This window comes from Prionailurus bengalensis, chromosome B2 (assembly GCF_016509475.1).
Source record: "Prionailurus bengalensis isolate Pbe53 chromosome B2, Fcat_Pben_1.1_paternal_pri, whole genome shotgun sequence".
Taxonomy (NCBI): Eukaryota; Metazoa; Chordata; class Mammalia; order Carnivora; family Felidae; genus Prionailurus; species Prionailurus bengalensis.
This window is the reverse complement of record NC_057349.1, coordinates 90,718,992-90,740,847: the sequence shown is the minus strand read 5'-3', so window position 1 is coordinate 90,740,847 and position 21,856 is coordinate 90,718,992. Positions and strand designations below refer to the sequence as shown.

The 21,856-nt window shown below is 36.3% G+C and overlaps 1 protein-coding gene across 3 annotated transcripts in view; it reads left to right on the top strand.

Moving 5' to 3' along the window:
• The window catches only part of ASCC3 (activating signal cointegrator 1 complex subunit 3), a 368,562-nt gene that overhangs the window by 49,683 nt on the left and 297,023 nt on the right, over positions 1 to 21,856 (top strand). The window lies entirely within an intron of this gene.

The window sequence follows — 21,856 nt, the reverse complement described above, 5'->3', positions numbered from 1 at the left end:
GTAAGATAATGTATTTTATTAGTAAAATAAAGGATAAATTTCTGTTCTAATATTTGAGATTAATAAAAACATTTTAGATATTTCAGTTGTCAGTTTATAAACATAAATGACTATAGATTTAGAAATTGCTCTGAGTGTTCACTTATTTAATATTTGATACATTAATTGTTCAGCTTTATATATATATGCACATGTTTGCACACATATATACACATACATAATGGCTGTAAATTTGTTTAAGGAAATTAAAATCAGCATGTTTTCTAAGGATCAGGCTATCAATTTGCCATGAAAATGTAAAGTAAGCTATTAAATATACAGTGGTACCTAACTGTAACCTTACACACATCTAATTAATTATAGCATGTGAGGAATAAATAGGTTCACATTTCAAGTAGTTTTAATTAAGTTATAAGTGACCTTGGTTTTAGCTCTGTGTTAGATTAAGTACCTGTAAATAATGAATATTAGTTATTCTGAAAACATAATTAATCTAATTTTCTGCAATGCAACAACAATTTGCGTAATACATTTTTCTTGAGAGAAAAATAAATTCTAAATAAATGCTGTCCTAATTTTCATGGCTTTTTTTATGTATTTAAGATTTTATTTTGGAGTGTATGAATATTTAATAATCTTTTATGCCACAAACTAAGAATAATTTACAGTGTTATTAACACACTCTGCTTTATGTAATTATTCTAATACTCAATTCCACATGGACTGTTAATTCAAAGCTTTTTTCAGTTGCTTCACTTTTAACATTTTGATTTATCATATTTCATTATTCTTAGTTTTTAATATGCACACCTTTTTCATTTGACATACAAATCTAAAATAGCTTATTATCTCAGAAGATGTTCTCTAAATTGAATATAGTTTTTCTTTAGATACTGTGATTACTATAATATATAATGTATGCTGTTTAGTACATACAGTGGAGATGCAGATACATCTTTAATTTTTAAAATGAGAGTATAATTAAGAAAGAAAACACCTGGATTTGCTTTCATTTATGAGAATGTGAATGCCTCCTTTTTTTCTTGAGGCTTTATTACATGGGCACTGGTGCATTATATGGTTTTTCCGACCCTCCTGGTATGTTTAGAATCCCAGTCTGACTAGAGGATTTGTAAATTATGCTGTTTTAATACCTTACTTCATAAAATAAACTTCTGGAGCTTTCTTTTTCTGTTTTCAAACAGTTTCTATAAGAAATGATTATCTCTTTCTCTGGCCTGTTGTCTTTTTGGAGGGCAGACTTCAATTAGCAATTCACATTTTACAGTAGTTGGCTTATTCAGATTTTTTATTAGTTAAATCAAGTTTAAAAATTATATATATATTTTATGGAACTAGCCATTTTATGTGAGTACTCAAGCTTTTAACTCTAAAGTTATTTATAATGTCTTGTATTTAAAAAAAAAAGATGTTTACATTAGTTTTTAGTTGTATTGTCCCTTTCTTTCTATCTGCCTTTTCTCTATTTTCTCTTTATTATTAGGGGAATGTGAGTTTTGTTTTCAGAGAACCACTCTTGGGTTTGTTGTTCTTCTCCCCACATATTGCTTTGTCTTTTATTAATATAGCATGTATTAGTTGTAAACAATAAGAGGTGTCAGTTTTCCAACCTTTAGATACATGAGGGTTGGGACAAGCTCCGTGACTTTCTAGCTACACCCAGTTATAACAGATGTATTTGTTTCACAATGGAAATGGGTTTCTTTAAAATTTATAATCTGTTTACAGCTACTTGTTTTCTTATGCTATCAGTAACAATCATGATAATATTTGAAACATTCTAAAAATATAAGGTGATCTCAAGGACATTTTATTGTATTTGAACAATAAGAGATCCCAGTGAAAAATTCCAAAAGAGATGTATATTTTATAACCTGATGACTAATGCTGATAGAAAATGATCTCATATTTATCTTTTTATTACTTGTTTTCTTCACAAAGATTCGTTTATATATGTAAGGCATTTTTAAAAGGTAGTTTTCGTTTAAACCACAATTAGGATAATCATTCAACTTTGCAAATATTTATCAACATTAAGAGAATAGTCACTTTGATAATAGGCATATAATTCTTTTTTTTTTCCTTGAATCCTATATCATCTTTTATTTATTTATTTATTTTATTATTTTTTTTTAATTTTTTTTTTCAACGTTTATTTATTTTTGGGACAGAGAGAGACAGAGCATGAACGGGGGAGGGGCAGAGAGAGAGGGAGACACAGAATCGGAAACAGGCTCCAGGCTCTGAGCCATCAGCCCAGAGCCCGACGTGGGGCTGGAACTCACGGGCCCTGAGATCGTGACCTGGCTGAAGTCGGAAGCTTAACCGACTGCGCCACCCAGGCGCCCCCTATATCATCTTTTAAAAAAAAATAATGGACTTTTTAAAGACCAAGTTTTAAGCTTACAGAAAAATTAAGCGAAAACAATAGAACATCTCAATATACCCTCTTTCGTTTCATAAATTCTTTTTAATGGAAGCATCTGCTCTGTTGATCTCAGAGCTTCATAGTATTACTTACTGTAAAGTCCTCGTCACCTTTAAGGTCTTCTGGAATGACTTTAAGTTCCTTGTTGATTTTGTTGCCTATTGTTTTTAGGATAAAATTTCTTCATATGTTTTGGAATTTTAATTCTTATGCTGATGCCAATTTCTAATTTCTCTCCCTGTATCCCCCTACTCCCTGTCTTAAGATTTTTGCAGTAGCTGTGGCCCCTAGTGCCGTTTTGGTAGTAGTTATTTTCAGCCCCTCTCATGAACAGCACAGCACTATTCCCTTGTGCTGGCTTCAGCTAAGCCTAGCTCCCATGTTGCATGGGGCATTTCTCATTTAGACTATCCCAGGGAGCCAAACTCCTGGCCATGCTGTCCAGAACTGGAACCCAGCTTGTTACGTCATCTCTTCCTAATGCTTTGCCTTTTTTGCTTAATGTTTGGCCCAAGGAGATATTTTTCTTGCTTTTAAGTTTGAAATGTGTCTTTTCTGTTTTTCTGTTTTACCAGAAGAGGCGCTTTAAAGCATGAATTTTGTGTCACTGTTTCTTCTTCATCTTAATTGCTAATACTTGTTCTTTCAGAAGGTAGTCACCTTCGTATCTTAAGCATGAAGGAGAAGAGATTTTTTTCAAGGTAATTTTAAGAAGAAGTTTAAAAGTAATATCTATTTTAGTGTATGTGGCGTTTTTGTTGTTGTTTTTTGTTTTTATTTTTGTTTTTTTTTTAAAGGAGAAATAACCTGTTATCCTTATAGGATCATCATATTTTTTATTGTGGCAAACTATTTAAGGGTTTAGCTATTTAAGAACAGTATACAAATTGAAAACAGTAGAGTAACTAAATTCAGTGACCAATAAAAACTTATTCAATTGTTATTTCTATTTAGGGTTAAAGTTGAAATCTTGATTTTGTTCAAGGTAAAGGAAAATTGATCATCATTGTTATGTTGTTTTAATAAGAATAACAACTATATATATAGCCTGTATAAGTATTATGATGATTCTGGGAAAAAACAAAAACAAAAACCCCAAGCCAGGAACACACTGCTTATATTATTGTAAATATTTGCTCTATTTTAGTACTTTTAGCCCTGTTTCTAGTTTTATATGAGTAGTGGTTCTCTTATCTTTGTTGCTTATGCATTTTGTATATCAGTTGATACATAGAAAAAGTTATGTGTGAAATACTATTCTTGGGGATTGAACTTCTATGTAGAGAATTTAGTGCCTTGGAAATCCCTGAAACAGAAAGGACCCCTAATCAATGTTGTGATTTTTATTGTCTGTACCAATAAGGAAGAGGCTAAACATTGTTTGCATATGACCAGCCTGTATGAAATGTAATAAATAATTTTCATACAAATATTAAATGTGTATATGAACAATCATAGGTATTGCTTTCTATGAAAAATGTTCCTTTTCTCTTGATACACAAATAAGTTTACTTAAAGAGTAATATTTCACCCAGTTCCTCCATTTTATAAATCTGGTCATTTAGAGGCTCAAACAAATTTTTAATTCTGTGGGTTAGCTGCTGTCCTCTTTTGTAACTAGCTGCTGTTCTCTTTCATAAAAGGCTGCATATTGTATGATTGTAACTATATGACATACTGGAAAAAGGGAAGCTCTGAAGATAGCCAGATCAGTGGTTGCTAGGGGTTGGGAAGGGAGAAAGAGATGAATTGGTGGAGCATGGGGAAATGGATCTATTCTGTATGATACTATTAATGGTAGAAATGTCATATAGTCATTATGCATTTGCTAAAACTTGTAGAATGTACAACACAAATATAAACTGATGTAAAACTATGGACTTTAAAAAATCTAATTTGGTAGTCAATATGATACAACTAGACATAAATTATGGTATGTAAACATAGTCTATCTAGCACTCACCTGACCATTTTACAGTAGAATCAAAATATCTTCTAAGCCAGTGCTTTCTTTTTGCAATGATTGAAATATTCTGTTTGCTCTCCAACATGGTAGCCACTCATCACTTGTGGCTGTTGAGTCTCTTGAAGTATGGCTAATAGGACTGATAAATTGTATTTTAAATTTATAATTATTTAGAATGTAAAGATACGATGTGGGATGCCTGGGTGACTCAGTCGGCTAAGCATTGGACTTCAGCTCAAGTCATGATCTCATGGTTATTGGGTTCAAACCCTGCATCAGGCTCTGTGCTGGCAGCTCGGAGCCTGGAGTCTGCTTCAGATTTTGTATCTCCTTCTCTCTCTGCCCCTCACCCACTCATGCTCGCTCTCTCTCTCTCTCAAAAATAAATAAACATTAAAACATTAAAAAAAAAAGATATCATGTGGTTAGTGGCTACAATATTAGGGAAGTATCTAAACTAGACAAACAAGATAGAGAAATGTCAGTGATTAATACAGTTAGGTGGCATTAATAGTTTATTGAAAACCTTTATCATAAATATTGGTCCATTAACAATTTGGGATCAGTTCTTTATTTCTTTTTCTTATTCTTTATTCTTTTTACATTTGCCCTATCCTCAGCACTTTAATTGATAATTTGCATAAAGGCATAGTTTTAATTGAACTTAGGTTCAGGGTAGTGTTTACTGATATGACAGATGCCCAAATATGGATTTACAAAGCTATCAAAAGACTAAAAAGAAGAAGCAGGAAGAAAGTGAACTTTATAAGCAATCCATTTGAATTCTGCCTTTACTAATTATAAAAAATACAGGATATGGAAAGCTTGGACTACTAGGAATTCATGTGGTAAAAACCTAAAACCAAATGTTTTGGCTACACATTCAGTTTGAGTTAACAGTGTGATGTTGTGACTGACTTCAGCTATGTTCAGAAAAGTTTAACATCTAGTTCAAAATTCTTGTAATCTCTGTGATCTGCCCTGATAAAATTATATTTGAAATATTATGTTCAGTTTTGGTTTGTGATGCTGTTTTTTTTTAAGTTTCAATAAAAGGTACGTTTGTAAAGGAACATGGATAAAGAATTATGTAGAAACCAAGTTATATGACTAATAGTAAGGAATTGATGTATATTTACCTGAGAAAGAAAGGACCTGTGGGTAAAATGTGACTAGTACTTTGCTTTATCTTTAGATATTTGAAAGGCTGTCTTATAGAATGTTACTAAGATCGTTCTCTGTAACCCAGAGAACACAGCTAGAATGATAGATGAAAGAATAGAGAGGCTGATTGGGCTCAATATAAGAAAAGATTTTTCGATAGTGTGTTTGCTAGCAGTGGCATGAATTATCTTATAAGATAGTTTGTTGCTGGCAGATGTATGCTGGATGTTCATCAGCTAGGAAATAATTGTCAGTTAACAGCAATAAGTATTGAGTGTTTATTGCCAAATACTGTGCTGATTTCTTTTAACAGATGAAAAAGCTGACGCTCAGGAGCTTAAGAAAGTTGCCAGTAGTCCTATAGCTAGGAATTGACAGAACTGATAACTAAAGTTAGTTCTCTCTGAATGTAAGCCCATGTTCGCAACTGTCCTCCTATTCTTCTTCCCATTACTAATCATTGCTTTTACGAGAGCTTTGTTTAGTTATCCTCTAATGTCCCTTCCAAATGCGTAGATGACCACATTGTAGTTTTTTGAAAAAGTGTATGTAAAAGATGACTATGAGGAAGAATGATCTGGCTCTAGTACGTAGCAGATTGAAGTAGAGACCTACTGGTTGTTGGCAGGAAGATTAAGGAAGCTGTGATCTGACCAATTATTGATTGAAGCATTGTTTCAAACTTAATGCTGTTTTTTACAGAGCACCACAATATATTGTGTTTAACTTCACAATTGAACCAAGAACAGTTTCACAGCAGAAATTAAAGTTAGGATATGTGTATGCACATATTACAATCATGAGCATACTTTCTTAAAAACATGTTGACATAAATATGCATATGAGATGTTTTTAATATTTGCTGTGTTCATTTATTTCTTAACAGTAGTTGATTTTTAGATATGTTTGTAGTGTTTTCATTTAATTATTTTCTACCATGATTGTTTTTAAGTGATAAATACATCAGTGTTGTATATAATTAGCAAAAATTCATTAAATACTTCTTCAGATACAGGGAAAATATATGCTTTAATTTTTTTTAATGTTTATTTATTTTGAGAGAGAGAGAGCGAGAGAGAGAGAGAGAGAGAGAGAGAGAGAGAGAGAGAGAGAGAATACAAGCAGGGGAGCAGAGAGGGAGAGAGAGAGAATCCCAAACAGGCTCTGAGATGCCAATGAAGAGCCCAATGCGGGGCTCGATCTCACAAACCGCGAGAACATGACCGAATTTAAACCAAGAGTTGGATGCTTAACGGACTGAGCCACCCGGGCGTCCTGAAAATATATGTTTTATTTGTAAAGCACTTCATACCTTGCTTGGGACACAAATAGTATACAAGTGTTAGGTATTGTTATCAATATTATTGTGATTCAAATTATTTTTTATACTTTTCTTTCTCTCTTTATGATTCATTTATTTTAATAATATTAAACACCTAACATTAACTATATGGAAGGCATTGTGTCAAAAACATTTACATGTATTATTTTTTTCACATCACAGCCCTGCAAAGGATGGGAGTGTACTCTTATTCCTGCTATACAAATGAGAACATAGGAAGCTCAGAGAGGCTGTCTGAGGTCCTAAAACTCTTGAGCATTAGGCTAATGATTTGAGGCCTGGCTGACTTTCTCCTATGCTAAACTGCTATGTTAGACTAGCATTCATAAATTTTTTAGATTATTAAATTGACTGACAAGGAATAATATGAAATAATGATGGGGTTGCTAATTTAGAATGCACTTAAAAAAGTTGTAAAAAAATGAGCAGTGATGGTATCAGTGGATTATACATATTTTGTATTCTTTGAGTTCTGTAAAACACCAGCAATTTGCAGAAACACCTTTCATTTAATAACCTTTTCAGAGAAAGTATGTTATGAAACATAGGTAGTAATTATAAAACATACCTAGATTAGAAAACTGTTACATTGTGAAAAACTTTCATAACAGAATGATACTTTAAAGCACTGGTCTCCAAACTTTTTTGATCATACCTTCTAATAATCATTTTTAATAATGCATCCTTGATATAAATGTAGTTATTTAATTTAAAGTATATACATATACTATTCTGCCTTATGTTCAACATAAAACATACATAGAAATGGAGAGTTAAAAAGGATGCTGCTTTAGAAGTTATATTTAACTTTATTAATGGTATTAAAATTCTAGTCAGAGCAATATGATTGAGTATGCATCAGTATTTTTTTTTATCATAGTTTAGCACTTGTGACATTTTGAAATTCTGGTTCTACGTGCATTTCAATTCAGTACTCCATTTTTAGAACAATGGAGAGCCATTGGAAAGTTTGTTGGCAAGGGGTAGAGGGGAGGTAGCATGTATTAGTCAGACCTACATTTCATATGATTTACTGTGGTTGCTATGTGGAGAATGGATTGGAGTGTTTTGGATAGATGTGCAAAAACCATTTAGGAAGTCTTTTGAGTGGTACAGGCAGTAAAGGTTTGGGAGCTTAAAAATGGATAAGCATAAAGACTTGAAATCTGTTTAGTGGTTGAGATCAAGAGGACTTGATAGTGGATTGGATGACAGAGGTGGTGTGGGTGTTGTGGGGTAAAGAGGTGGTTACGGATGCATTTTAGCCTTTTCACTTATATAACTGGAGGGATAGCAGTAATACCATTCATGGAAATAGTGAACACTTAGAAAAGGGTGAAGAGGGTAGAAAACCAAACATAGTTTTGGACATGTAGAATTGTGAGAGGTCTTGAGACCTCCAAGTGGAGATGATAACTGGGCAATTAGATATAATTTTATACATCCTTCCCAGAACTGTAGTCTGTGCACAGAGTAGAGTTCTGGGAAGGATATATAAAATTAAGAGTTTTTAGCATATGTTTGCTAAGGAATGTAAAGGCTTAGATGTGAACAGCTAAGGAGAGAATATGGAGTGAAAGTGAGAGAAAGCCTAGGATTAAGCCTTAAGAAACTCCAACATTTGATAGGCAAAGTGGGCCTGAAATGGAGATAGGAAGGTAGCTCTAAGTGGTAGGACACATCAAAAGAGTGATGTATCAAGGGTATCAAGGGAAAAGTGTGTTTAAAGAAGTATAAGGAGTATTTAGCAGTGTGGAATGGTAAGGAAGATGGGGTCAAAATAAAATTCACTTTCTTTATCAAATCTATGAATTAGTATTCTTCAAACAGAATGGAAAATAGAGGTGTCTGGGTGGTTCAGTCAGTTAAGCATCTGACTGTGTTTCGGTTAAGGTCATGAATTCGAGGTTTGTGAGTATGGGCCCTGCATTGGCCTCTGTGCTGGCATCACAGAGCCTGCTTGAGATTGTTTCTCTCCTCTTTCTGCTCCTCCCCTACTCATTTTGCTATTGAAAAAGTTTGCATAGATATATCTTATTTTTATTTGTTTTTCATGTTCTACAATATTTTTTTTATTGTGACCTTCTTAAAAAGTATGACTCAAATTGAACTCAGCACTCTAAAAATGGTGTAATCAATGTAATAGCCTTTGAGTTGCTAAATGGGATTTTTTAAAGTAATGTCTAGGCCCTATGTAGGGCTCAAACTAATGAACTGCTGGAGATCAAGAGTTGCGTGCTTAACCAACTGAGCCAGCCAGGAACCCCACTAAATGAGATTTTTGAAATATTACTATTAATACATAAATTTTTCCCAGCCTTCATTACATTTTTTATTCATACTGACCTTACAAGTAACCACCCCCCTCACCCATCCTTTCAGGATTTTTCTTAGGAATTTATTTGTAGGACCAGGTTTACCCATCTTACAGAAATTCACATGAGTTTTTGTTGTTGTTGTTTTGTTTTTACCCTAATTGTGGGGTTTTATATTTACCTCCATTACTTCTCCTTAGGTCCTGCCAGATATATCAGACAATTTAGAAAATTTATAATCTTGATTCTACCATGCAACTTATTAACACGTTAGCAAATTTGATTTAATGTCTTCACTTTATATATCATTGATAAAATTTTGAAGAGGACAGAGACATGGCCCATCCTTGTAGAAGAACATTAGTGGCTTAACTCAGTATTGAGATTAATCCCATAATCTACTTAACCATGTTGTTATACAAAAAGTTCGCTCACATCAAGATACCATGTCTACTATGCATCCCTGAATCATTTTTCAGAATGTGCATTGACTATTTGATATGTAGAATGGTTGATCTTTCTTTTGAAATGTCTTTTAGAACTCCAAATAGACTTAGTTTTGACTTTTGATGAATTCTTTTTTTTTTTTTTTTTTTTTTTTTTTTTTTTTTTTTCTGAAATTTATTGACAAATTGGTTTCCATACAACACCCAGTGCTCATCCCAAAAGGTGCCCTCCTCAATACCCATCACCCACCCTCTCCTCCCTCCCACCCCCCATCAACCCTCAGTTTGTTCTCATTTTTTAACAGTCTCTTATGCTTTGGCTCTCTCCCATTCTAACCTCTTTTTTTTTTTTTTTTCCTTCCCCTCCCCCATGGGTTCCTGTTAAGTTTCTCAGGATCCACATAAGAGTGAGACCATATGGTATCTGTCTTTCTCTGTATGGCTTATTTCACTTAGCATCACACTCTCCAGTTCCATCCACGTTGCTACAAAAGGCCATATTTCATTTTTTCTCATTGCCATGTAATATTCCATTGTGTATATAAACCACAATTTCTTTACCCATTCATCAGTTGATGGACATTTAGGCTCTTTCCATAATTTGGCTATTGTTGAGAGTGCTGCTATGAACATTGGGGTACAAGTGGCCCTATGCATCAGTGCTCCTGTATCCCTTGGATAAATTCCTAGCAGTGCTATTGCTGGGTCATAGGGTAGGTCTATTTTTAATTTTCTGAGGAACCTCCACACTGCTTTCCAGAGCGGCTGCACCAATTTGCATTCCCACCAACAGTGCAAGAGGGTTCCCGTTTCTCCACATCCTCTCCAGCATCTATAGTCTCCTGATTTGTTCATTTTGGCCACTCTGACTGGCGTGAGGTGATACCTGAGTGTGGTTTTGATTTGTATTTCCCTGATAAGGAGCGACGCTGAACATCTTTTCATGTGCCTGTTGGCCATCCGGATGTCTTCTTTAGAGAAGTGTCTATTCATGTTTTCTGCCCATTTCTTCACTGGGTTATTTGTTTTTCGGGTGTGGAGTTTGGTGAGCTCTTTATAGATTTTGGATACTAGCCCTTTGTCCGATATGTCATTTGCGAATATCTTTTCCCATTCCGTTGGTTGCCTTTTCGTTTTGTTGGTTGTTTCCTTTGCTGTGCAGAAGCTTTTTATCTTCATAAGGTCCCAGGAATTCACTTTTGCTTTTAATTCCCTTGCCTTTGGGGATGTGTCGAGTAAGAGATTGCTACGGCTGAGGTCAGAGAGGTCTTTTCCTGCTTTCTCCTCTAAGGTTTTGATGGTTTCCTGTCTCACATTTAGGTCCTTTATCCATTTTGAGTTTATTTTTGTGAATGGTGTGAGAAAGTGGTCTAGTTTCAACCTTCTGCATGTTGCTGTCCAGTTCTCCCAGCACCATTTGTGAAAGAGGCTGTCTTTTTTCCATTGGATGTTCTTTCCTGCTTTGTCAAAGATGAGTTGGCCATACGTTTGTGGGTCTAGTTCTGGGGTTTCTATTCTATTCCATTGGTCTATGTGTCTGTTTTGGTGCCAATACCATGCTGTCTTGATGATGACAGCTTTGTAGTAGAGGCTAAAGTCTGGGATTGTGATGCCTCCTGCTTTGGTCTTCTTCTTCAAAATTCCTTTGGCTATTCGGGGCCTTTTGTGGTTCCATATGAATTTTAGGATTGCTTGTTCTAGTTTCGAGAAGAATTCTGGTGCAATTTTAATTGGGATTGCATTGAATGTGTAGATAGCTTTGGGTAGTATTGACATTTTGACAATATTTATTTTTCCAATCCATGAGCAGGGAATGTCTTTCCATTTCTTTAAATCTTCTTCAATTTCCTTCAGAAGCTTTCTATAGTTTTCAGCATACAGATCCTTTACATCTTTGGTTAGATTTATTCCTAGGTATTTGATGCTTCTTGGTGCAATTGTGAATGGGATCAGTTTCTTTATTTGTCTTTCTGTTGCTTCATTGTTAGTGTATAAGAATGCAACTGATTTCTGTACATTGATTTTGTATCCTGCAACTTTGCTGAATTCCTGTATCAGTTCTAGCAGACTTTTGGTGGAGTCTATCGGATTTTCCATGTATAATATCATGTCATCTGCAAAAAGCGAAAGCTTGACTTCATCTTTGCCAATTTGGATGCCTTTGATTTCCTTTTGTTGTCTGATTGCTGATGCTAGAACTTCCAGCACTATGTTAAACAGCAGCGGTGAGAGTGGGCATCCTTGTCGTGTTCCTGATCTCAGGGAAAAAGCTCTCAGTTTTTCCCCGTTGAGGATGATGTTAGCTGTGGGCTTTTTATAAATGGCTTTTATGATCTTTAAGTATGTTCCTTCTATCCCGACTTTCTCAAGGGTTTTTATTAAGAAAGGGTGCTGGATTTTGTCGAAGGCCTTTTCTGCATCGATTGACAGGATCATATGGTTCTTCTCTCTTTTTTTGTTAATGTGATGTATCACGTTGATTGATTTGCGAATGTTGAACCAGCCCTGCATCCCAGGAATGAATCCCACTTGATCATGGTGAATAATTCTTTTTATATGCCGTTGAATTCGATTTGCTAGTATCTTATTGAGAATTTTTGCATCCATATTCATCAGGGATATTGGCCTGTAGTTCTCTTTTTTTACTGGGTCTCTGTCTGGTTTAGGAATCAAAGTAATACTGGCTTCATAGAATGAGTCTGGAAGTTTTCCTTCCCTTTCTATTTCTTGGAATAGCTTGAGAAGGATAGGTATTATCTCTGCTTTAAACGTCTGGTAGAACTCCCCTGGGAAGCCATCTGGTCCTGGACTCTTATTTGTTGGGAGATTTTTGATAACCGATTCAATTTCTTCGCTGGTTATGGGTCTGTTCAAGCTTTCTATTTCCTCCTGATTGAGTTTTGGAAGCGTGTGGGTGTTCAGGAATTCGTCCATTTCTTCCAGGTTGTCCAATTTGTTGGCATATAATTTTTCATAGTATTCCCTGATAATTGTTTGTATCTCTGAGGGATTGGTTGTAATAATTCCATTTTCATTCATGATTTTATCTATTTGGGTCATCTCCCTTTTCTTTTTGAGAAGCCTGGCTAGAGGTTTGTCAATTTTGTTTATTTTTTCAAAAAACCAACTCTTGGTTTCGTTGATCTGCTCTACAGTTTTTTTAGTTTCTATATTGTTTATTTCTGCTCTGATCTTTATTATTTCTCTTCTTCTGCTGGGCTTAGGCTGCCTTTGCTGTTCTGCTTCTAGTTCCTTTAGGTGTGCTGTTAGATTTTGTATTTGGGATTTTTCTTTTTTCTGGAGATAGGCCTGGATTGCAATGTATTTTCCTCTCAGGACTGCCTTTGCTGCGTCCCAAAGCGTTTGGATTGTTGTATTTTCATTTTCGTTTGTTTCCATCTATTTTTTAATTTCTTCTCTAATTGCCTGGTTGACCCACTCATTCGTTAGTAGGGTGTTCTTTAACCTCCATGCTTTTGGAGGTTTTCCAGACTTTTTCCTGTGGTTGATTTCAAGCTTCATGGCATTGTGGTCTGAAAGTAAGCATGGTATAATTTCAATTCTTGTAAACTTATGAAGGGCTGTTTTGTGACCCAGTATATGATCTATCTTGGAGAATGTTCCATGTGCACTCGAGAAGAAAGTATATTCTGTTGCTTTGGGATGCAGAGTTCTAAATATATCTGTCAAGTCCATCTCATCCAATGTCTCATTCAGGGCCCTTGTTTCTTTATTGACCGTGTGTCTAGATGATCTATCCATTTCTGTAAGTGGTGTATTAAAGTCCCCTGCAATTACCACATTCTTATCAATAAGGTTGTTTATGTTTATGAGTAATTGTTTTATATATTTGGGGGCTCCGGTATTCGGTGCATAGACATTTATAATTGTTAGCTCTTCCTGATGGATAGACCCTGTAACTATTATATAATGTCCTTCTTCATCTCTTGTTACAGCCTTTAATTTAAAGTCTAGTTTGTCTGATATAAGTATGGCTACTCCAGCTTTCTTTTGGCTTCTAGTCGCATGATAAATAGTTCTCCATCCCCTCACTCTCAATCTAAAGGTGTCCTCAGGTCTAAAATGAGTCTCTTGTAGACAGCAAATAGATGGGTCTTGTTTTTTTATCCATTCTGATACCCTATGTCTTTTGGTTGGCGCATTTAATCCATTTACATTCAGTGTTATTATAGAAAGATACGGGTTTAGAGTCATTGTGATGTCTGTATGTTTTATGCTTATAGTGATGTCTCTGGGACTTTGTCTCACAGGGTCCCCCTTAGGATCTCTTGTAGGGCTGGTTTAGTGGTGACAAATTCCTTCAGTTTTTGTTTGTTTGGGAAGACCTTTATCTCTCCTTCTATTCTAAATGACAGACTTGCTGGATAAAGGATTCTTGGCTGCATATTTTTTCTGTCTAGCACCCTGAAAATCTCGTGCCAATTCTTTCTGGCCTGCCAAGTTTCAAAAGAGAGATCAGTCACGAGTCTTATAGGTCTCCCTTTATATGTGAGGGCACGTTTACCCCTTGCTGCTTTCAGAATTTTCTCTTTATCCTTGTATTTTGCCAGTTTCACTATGATATGTCGTGCAGAAGATCGATTCAAGTTACGTCTGAAGGGAGTTCTCTGTGCCTCTTGGATTTCAATGCCTTTTTCCTTCCCCAGTTCAGGGAAGTTCTCAGCTATGATTTCTTCAAGTACCCCTTCCGCACCTTTCCCTCTCTCTTCCTCCTCTGGGATACCAATTATGCGTATATTATTTCTTTTTAGTGTATCACTTAATTCTCTAATTTTCCCCTCATACTCCTGGATTTTTTTATCTCTCTTTTTCTCAGCTTCCTCTTTTTCCATAACTTTATCTTCTAGTTCACCTATTCTCTCCTCTGCCTCTTCAAGCCGAGCTGTGGTGGTTTCCATTTTGTTATGCATTTCGTTTAAAGCGTTTTTCAGCTCCTCGTGACTGTTCCTTAGTCCCTTGATCTCTGTAGCAAGAGATTCTCTGCTGTCCTGTATACTGTTTTCAAGCCCAGCGATTAATTTTATGACTATTATTCTAAATTCACTTTCTGTTATATTATTTAAATCCTTTTTGATCAGCTCATTAGCTGTTGTTATTTCCTGGAGATTCTTCTGAGGGGAGTTCTTCCGCTTGGTCATTTTGGATAGTCCCTGGTGTGGTGAGGACCTGCAGGGCACTTCCCCTGTGCTGTGGTGTATACCTGGAGTTGGTGGGCGGGGCCGCAGTCAGACCTGATGTCTGCCCCCAGCCCACCGCTGGGGCCACAGTCAGACTGGTGTGTGCCTTCTCTTCCCCTCTCCTAGGGGCGGGATTCACTGTGGGGTGGTGTGGCTCGTCTGGGCTACTTGCACCCTGCCAGGCTTGTGATGCTGGGGATCTGGCGTATTAGCTGGGGTGGGTAGGCAAGGTGCTCGGGGGCAGGAGGGGCAGGCTTAGATCGCTTCTCCTTAGGTGATCCACTTCAGGAGGGGCCCTGTGGCAGCGGGAGGGAGTCAGATCCGCTGCCGGAGGTTTGGCTCCGCAGAAGCGCAGAGTTGGGTGTTTGCGCGGAGCGAGCAAGTTCCCTGGCAGGAACCGGTTCCCTTTGGGATTTCGGCTGGGGGATGGGCGGGGGAAATGGCGCTGGCGAGCGCCTTTGTTCCCCACCACACTGAGCTCTGTTGTCAGGGGGCTCAACAGCTCTCCCTCCCTTTGTCCTCCAGCCTTCCCGCTTTCCGAGTAGAGCTGTTAATTTCTGACCTCCCAGACGCTAAGTCGCGCTTGCTGTCGGAACACAGTCCGCCCGGCCCCTCCGCTTTTGCAAGCCCGACTCGGGGGCTCTGCTTGGCCGGCGAGCCGCCCCTCCGCCCCGGCTCCCTCCCGCCAGTCCGTGGAGCGTGCACCGCCTCGCCGCCCTTCCTACCCTCTTCCGTGGGCCTCTCGTCTGCGTTTGACTCCGGCGACTCTGTTCTGCTAATCCTCTGGCGGTTTTCTGGGTTATTTAGGCAGGTGTAGATGGAATCTAAGTGATCAGCAGGACGTGCGGTGAGCCCAGCGTCCTCCTAAGCCGCCATCTTGCCGCCGAATCCTGATGAATTCTTTAATATTGACTACATAGAAACAGAATGGAACTGACAAACCTTTTATAAATAATAAAATTTTATTTGCTTTCAAGCAATTAGCAACTAAATCATTGTTCTTTTTTGGTTTTTGTTTTTATTTACCTGAGAACCAGAGTTCAGACAGGATATTGACATGACCAAAGTTGTATTTTAAATGAAAATAATGTTTTTTTCTCTAAATCTGTGAGTAAACTGATAGTCCAAGGATGTTTATCATATTTATTCTGTGGTTTCACAGACACTCAGCAAATCTTTGCATATCGCAGTTTGAGAACAAATTTATAGTTCTAATTTAAGCTCATTCTCTCTCAATTTTCATAGGGTTTATAGTATAATTTTCCATGGTATATTATTCAAACGTTTATCATTATCTTTTGCTTTTATAATGTACCATTTGTGATTCACTTGATACTTTGTTGAGAATATAACATCCATTGTACCATTGTTCCTTTTGGAACAAAAATGATATTCAGAATATGGGATAAAGTGGGAATTACTTTTTCTGAGAGATTAACAAGCTATATTTATCTGTTAAAAGTATTATAAGAAACAAGGAAGTAATACCATTTTAAAGTTAGTGTGTACATACTCTGAAATAATTTTTTTTGACACTTAGGAATGTAGACTCTTGGTTGATTTTTTAACTTTTTCCATTCTATTTGATTTTGATAAAGAACTACTTCAATTTAATAATTTAATTTAATGAAAATGGATTTATAAAACAATGAGAATTCTAAGAGAAACTTTATTAAAATACCTTATAATAATAATATATTGATTATAATGTGTTTTAAAAATTTTTATTTCGAGAGAGAGAAAGCGTGTGTATGTGTGTGAGAGCAGGGGAGGGACAGAGAGAGTGGGAGAGAGAGAATCTGAAGCAGGCTCTATGCTGTCAGCACAGAACCCAATGCTGAGCTCCATCTCATGAACCGTGAGATCACAACCTGAGCCGAAATCAAGAGTTGGACACTTAACCAACTGAGCCACCCAGGCACCCCAATAATGGCTTTAACAACCTCTACCAGGGCTTTAACAACCTCTATTACTCTTGTGGTCTCCTTTAAATTTCATTTCTTTAATTTATAGCCAAGGTAGTGAAACTTTCTTTCTTTTCTTTCCTTTCTTTTTTTTTTTTTTTTTTTTTTACACTTTTCTTTCGTTTCTTTCTAAACTTTGTAGTTGATGTCTGTTTCTGTACTCATGGCTAACTTTTCCCTCCCTCTTTGTTTTGCAATTTGATAGCTTCTGGAACTTGTGTCAGTGCATAGAGCAGTGATCCAGACAGCTGTACCTTTACAAATAGTCATGCTCAGTGCCAAATTAGTTTGTAGTGCAAATCTTGAATGAGAACTGCACCTGCTCTCACTGTGGATGAAAATGGCAAATGTTAGGGAAAGCATAATTTGGGGATTACTTTAAATTTGGTAACAGCTGATCTCAGAATTCTACTGGGGATTCTTCATCTTGGAAGTCATGGAAGTCCTACTATTCAGAGCAAAACAGCTGTTTTGCTAGGTCTTAGGTATGTTATTTTTAAGAAATAATGGGCTAGAAAGAGAAAAGAAAAGAAAAGAAAAGAAAAGAAAAGAAAAGAAAAGAAAAGAAAAGAAAAGAAAAGAAAAGAAAAGAAACGGCTCTGTGCTGTGGTAATCCTCCCCCTGAGATGTTACATTAGAAGTTGTCTTCCAAATATACCGATGTTTTCCTAAAATTATGGTGAACTAAAAAGTTGTGAATCTCTAATTTATCATGTGTGAATATTGTATTTCAGATTAAGTAAACTTGAAGTAGCTTAGAATATGTGTAAGGATAACTCTGCCATGATAATTTATCCTTTTATGGAAGAAATGGTCTCAATTTAAGAATTAACATTCTTGGAGTGCCTGGGAGGCTCAGTTGGTTAAGTGTCCAACTTTTGATTTTAGCTCAGGACATGGTCTCACAGGTCATGAGTTCAAGCCCTGCATGGGGCTCTGCGCTGACAGCATGGAGGCTGCTTGGGATTCTCTGCCTCCCTCTCTCTCTGGCCCTCCCTGGTTTGTGCTCTCCCTAAAAAAAAAAAATAAATAAATAATAAATAAGTAAAACATTAAAAAAATAATTAACACATTCTTTGAGAGTTGATAGACTATGAAAGACATTTCATGCTGGATGTAGAGAGCATTTCTTAGTATAGTTTGTTTGGAGTATGGAAGTATCTTTTAATTTGAATTTGTTGGTTTTAAAATATCACTCTTAACATTAAGCATGGGGCTTAAATTGAACTAACAGCAATTGAGAACATTCACTTAATATTTTAATAAGAAAATTGCATTCAGTCTTTATCTTTCAACCATAAGCAATTTTTTCTGGTTACTTTTAGTATTTAGTTTAAGCCATTTTGGTTTATAATTCAATGAAATATCTTTATTGATATATAATTCACATACCATGCAATTCATCCATGTAAAGTATATAAATCAGTGGTTTTTAGTATATTCATTGATATGTTCAGCCATCACCACAGTCATGTTAGAGCATTTTCCTTATCTCAAAAAGAAATCCTAAGCCTTTAGCTTCTCTCCTCCTACTCCCTCCCACCTTCTTCTCAGGCTCTAAAGAACCACTAATCTACTTTCTGTCTCTAGAGATTTCTCTCTTCTGGACATTTCATGTAAATGGAGTCATGTGTATGTGGTCTTTTGTGACTGGCTTCTTTCACTTAGCAAAATGTTTTTAAGATTTATCCATGTTGTACACTAATTTGTTCCTTTTTATGGCTTAGTAATATCTGTTGTATGGATATACCACATTTTGTATATCCATGCTTTGGCCGGTGGACATTTGGGTTGTTCTACCTTTTGGCTATGTGAATAGCCATGTATGTATAAAAGTTTTTGTTTGGACACATGTTTTCAGTTCTTTGGGGGTATATACCTAGGAATGGAATCAATTGGTCATGTTGTAATTCTGTATTTAACTTAGTGAGGAATCGGAAAAATGTTTTCCATAGTGGCTGTACAATTTTGTATTCCCACAATGTATGGGTTTCCAGTTTTCTCCACATCCTTGCCAACACTTGTTCTTTTCCAGTTTTTTTTTAATGGCTCTTGTGGTTTTAGTTTGCATTTCCTTGATGCATAATGATTTTGAATATCTTTTCATCTGCTTATTGGTCCTTTTTGTATTTTCCTAGGATAAATTCAGACCTTCTGCCCAGTTTTTAATTGGTTGTATTTTTGTTGGTAGTAAGAGTTCTTTATATACTCTGGGTACAGGTTACTTACCAGATATATGATTTACCAATATTTTCTCCCATTCTGCATTTTTCCTTGAAGGGGACAAATTTTGTTTTGCTAAAATCCAAATTATCTGTGTTTTCTTTTGTTGCTCATGCTTTTGGTGTCATATTTAAGAATCCTTTACCAAATCTGAGGCCATAAAGATCTTATTCTGTTTTCCTCTAAGAATTTTATGTTTAGCTCTTGCATTTAGAATACTGATCCACTTTGAGTTAATTTTTGTATATCGTATAAGGGTCTGACTTCATTCAGTTGCATATGACTACCCAGTTGTCTCAGCATCATTCATTGAAAAGTCTCATCTTTCTTCACTGAATGGTTTTATTATGATTTTTGAAAACTTGTTTATTACTTTGAATAGTATTTTAGCGGATCCTTTAGTATTTTCTACTTAGACAATCTATGAATAGAAAGTTTTACTTTTTCCTTTTAATCTGAATACCTTATATTTCTTTTTCTTGCCCAATTGCTCTGGTTTGAACCTCCAGCACAGTGTTCAATAGAAGTCACAAGTGCAAACTTTGTTGTCTTGTTTCTATTCTTAGTGGTAAGTATCCAGTGTTTTCACCATTAAGTATGATGTTCACTATGGGTTTTTCGTAGATGCCCTTCATCAGGTGGTAAAAGTACCTATATTCCTACTTTGTTAAGTGTTTTTATCATGAAAGGCTATTGGATTTTTCAAATGCTTTTTCTGCATCTGTTGAGCTGATCATGTGACTTTTGTTTTTTATTGTGTTGATATAATGTAATGCATCAACTGATTTTCTTATGTTGAACTGGTCTTATGTTCCTGATGTAAATATCACTTTGTCATGGTGTGTAATTCCTTTTCTATATTGCTGGATATGGTTTACTAGTATTTTATTGAGGTTTTGTGTCTCAACTTCTAAGAGATATTGGTCTGTAATTTTCTTGTAATATATTTGTCTGGTTTTGGAGTTAGAGTAAGACCTGGGAGATGTTCTGTTTTTTGGAAGAATTTGTGAAGAATCGGCATTAATTCTTTGAATGGACTCACCAGTGAAGTCATTTAGACTTATTTGTGGGTTGTTTAATTCAGTGTTTGACTTGTTATAGATCTATTCAGATTGTCTGCTATTTGCTAGTTTGTCTTTCTAGGAATTTGTTTATTTCATCTAATCTACCACTGCCAGGGTTTATGATTGTTATTTGCTTGTTTATTGGTTTGGTGACTAGCTGGATATTTTAGTGCAGACAATTCCTCTAATCCTTACCCCACAGTGTTTTAGCTTCTGGTATTGTTCCTTGAGGAGGCACACTTTTGGGTATATCCACAGTCATCCTAGATGAAAGTAGTTTTGGCAGGACCCTCTGCTTTTCTTTCCGTGACCTAGCCAGCTGTTAAACTTTACTAATTACCAGATAATTGCTCTGGTCACAGAAATGTCGTGGGGCATAAATTGTTCCACAAACTAATAAACTCGTGGCCACTTTGAAGGAATCGGCTCTTCCCCCCCTTGTCCTTCCTTAGTTCTCTTTTGTAACCTGGTTGTTCAATTTGTGACTCTTCTACTTATAGTTAACCACAATCTGTGCTGTTTTTGAGAGGACCCTAAGGCTTCGACTTTCTGCCAAGTTGCACATGAGGCCCATACCTTTGGAAGAGATTGGGACCTTTCTGTTTTATAGCCTAGTTCTTCCCCCAGACAAAATCTTTGAGGGAAACTCTGGAGCTAGGAGTGGGGACAAGGGACAGTTTATCTCTGACTGACACCCTTGCTCTAGGAGCTGAGTGCTGATGGAAGGGGTAGGCAGTAGCCTAAGTCCTTCTTGGCTTGCCTCTCCTGGTGTGGAATTAGTGCCTTATGAGCCAGGGTGAAAGTGATTGGGCCCCGGTATACTCCATGATGTTTAGGCCAAAAGTAGAGGTTCTAGGACTAGGGCCTTGGCCTTATATGTAGATAATGTCAGTTAAATGAACAGCAAAAATAAAATATTTATTAAATAGTTAGCATTTCATATATACTTAACATAAGTTCCTACTTTAATTATGATTTTGTGTGGAATGAATCTCTGAGAATAGTTAGAATTTGGCTGATATAAAATCTTCACATGTAAAATTAGATATAACATTTCTGGACAGGAGGAAAAAACATCCTGGAACCATACTGGAAGAAATTGAAAGGCTTTCTGGAGCAGTTACTTTGTATAATTATGTGATTGAAAGTCTTTCTTAATCCTAAAACTGGCTCTCTGACTTGAATAAACTTAATCTTTGGCAACTGCTCTGCATAAGATACACATGGAAATTTTTTATAAAAAGTTACATAAAGTACTTTGTGGAACTGTGTTTTAGATTTCAGATTTATTAAGCATTAAAAATTATTAAGGTGTGCCTGGGTGGCTCAGTCGGTTGAGTGTCCAACTTTGGCGCAGGTCATGATCTCACTGTTCATGAGTTCGAGCCCTGCGTTGGGCTCTGTGCTGACAGCTCAGAGCCTGGAACCTGCTTCAGATTCTGTGTCTCCCTCTCTCTCTGCCTCTCCCAACTTGTGCTCTGTCTCTCTCTCTCTCAAAATTAAATAAAATTTTAAAAAGTATTAATTAAACATTAATAAAATAAATTTAATAAAATAATACAATTAATTATTAAGCATTAAAAATGTGGTGTGTCGGGGCGCCTGGGTGGCGCAGTCGGTTAAGCGTCCGACTTCAGCCAGGTCACGATCTCGCGGTCCGTGAGTTCGAGCCCCGCGTCGGGCTCTGGGCTGATGGCTCAGAGCCTGGAGCCTGTTTCCGATTCT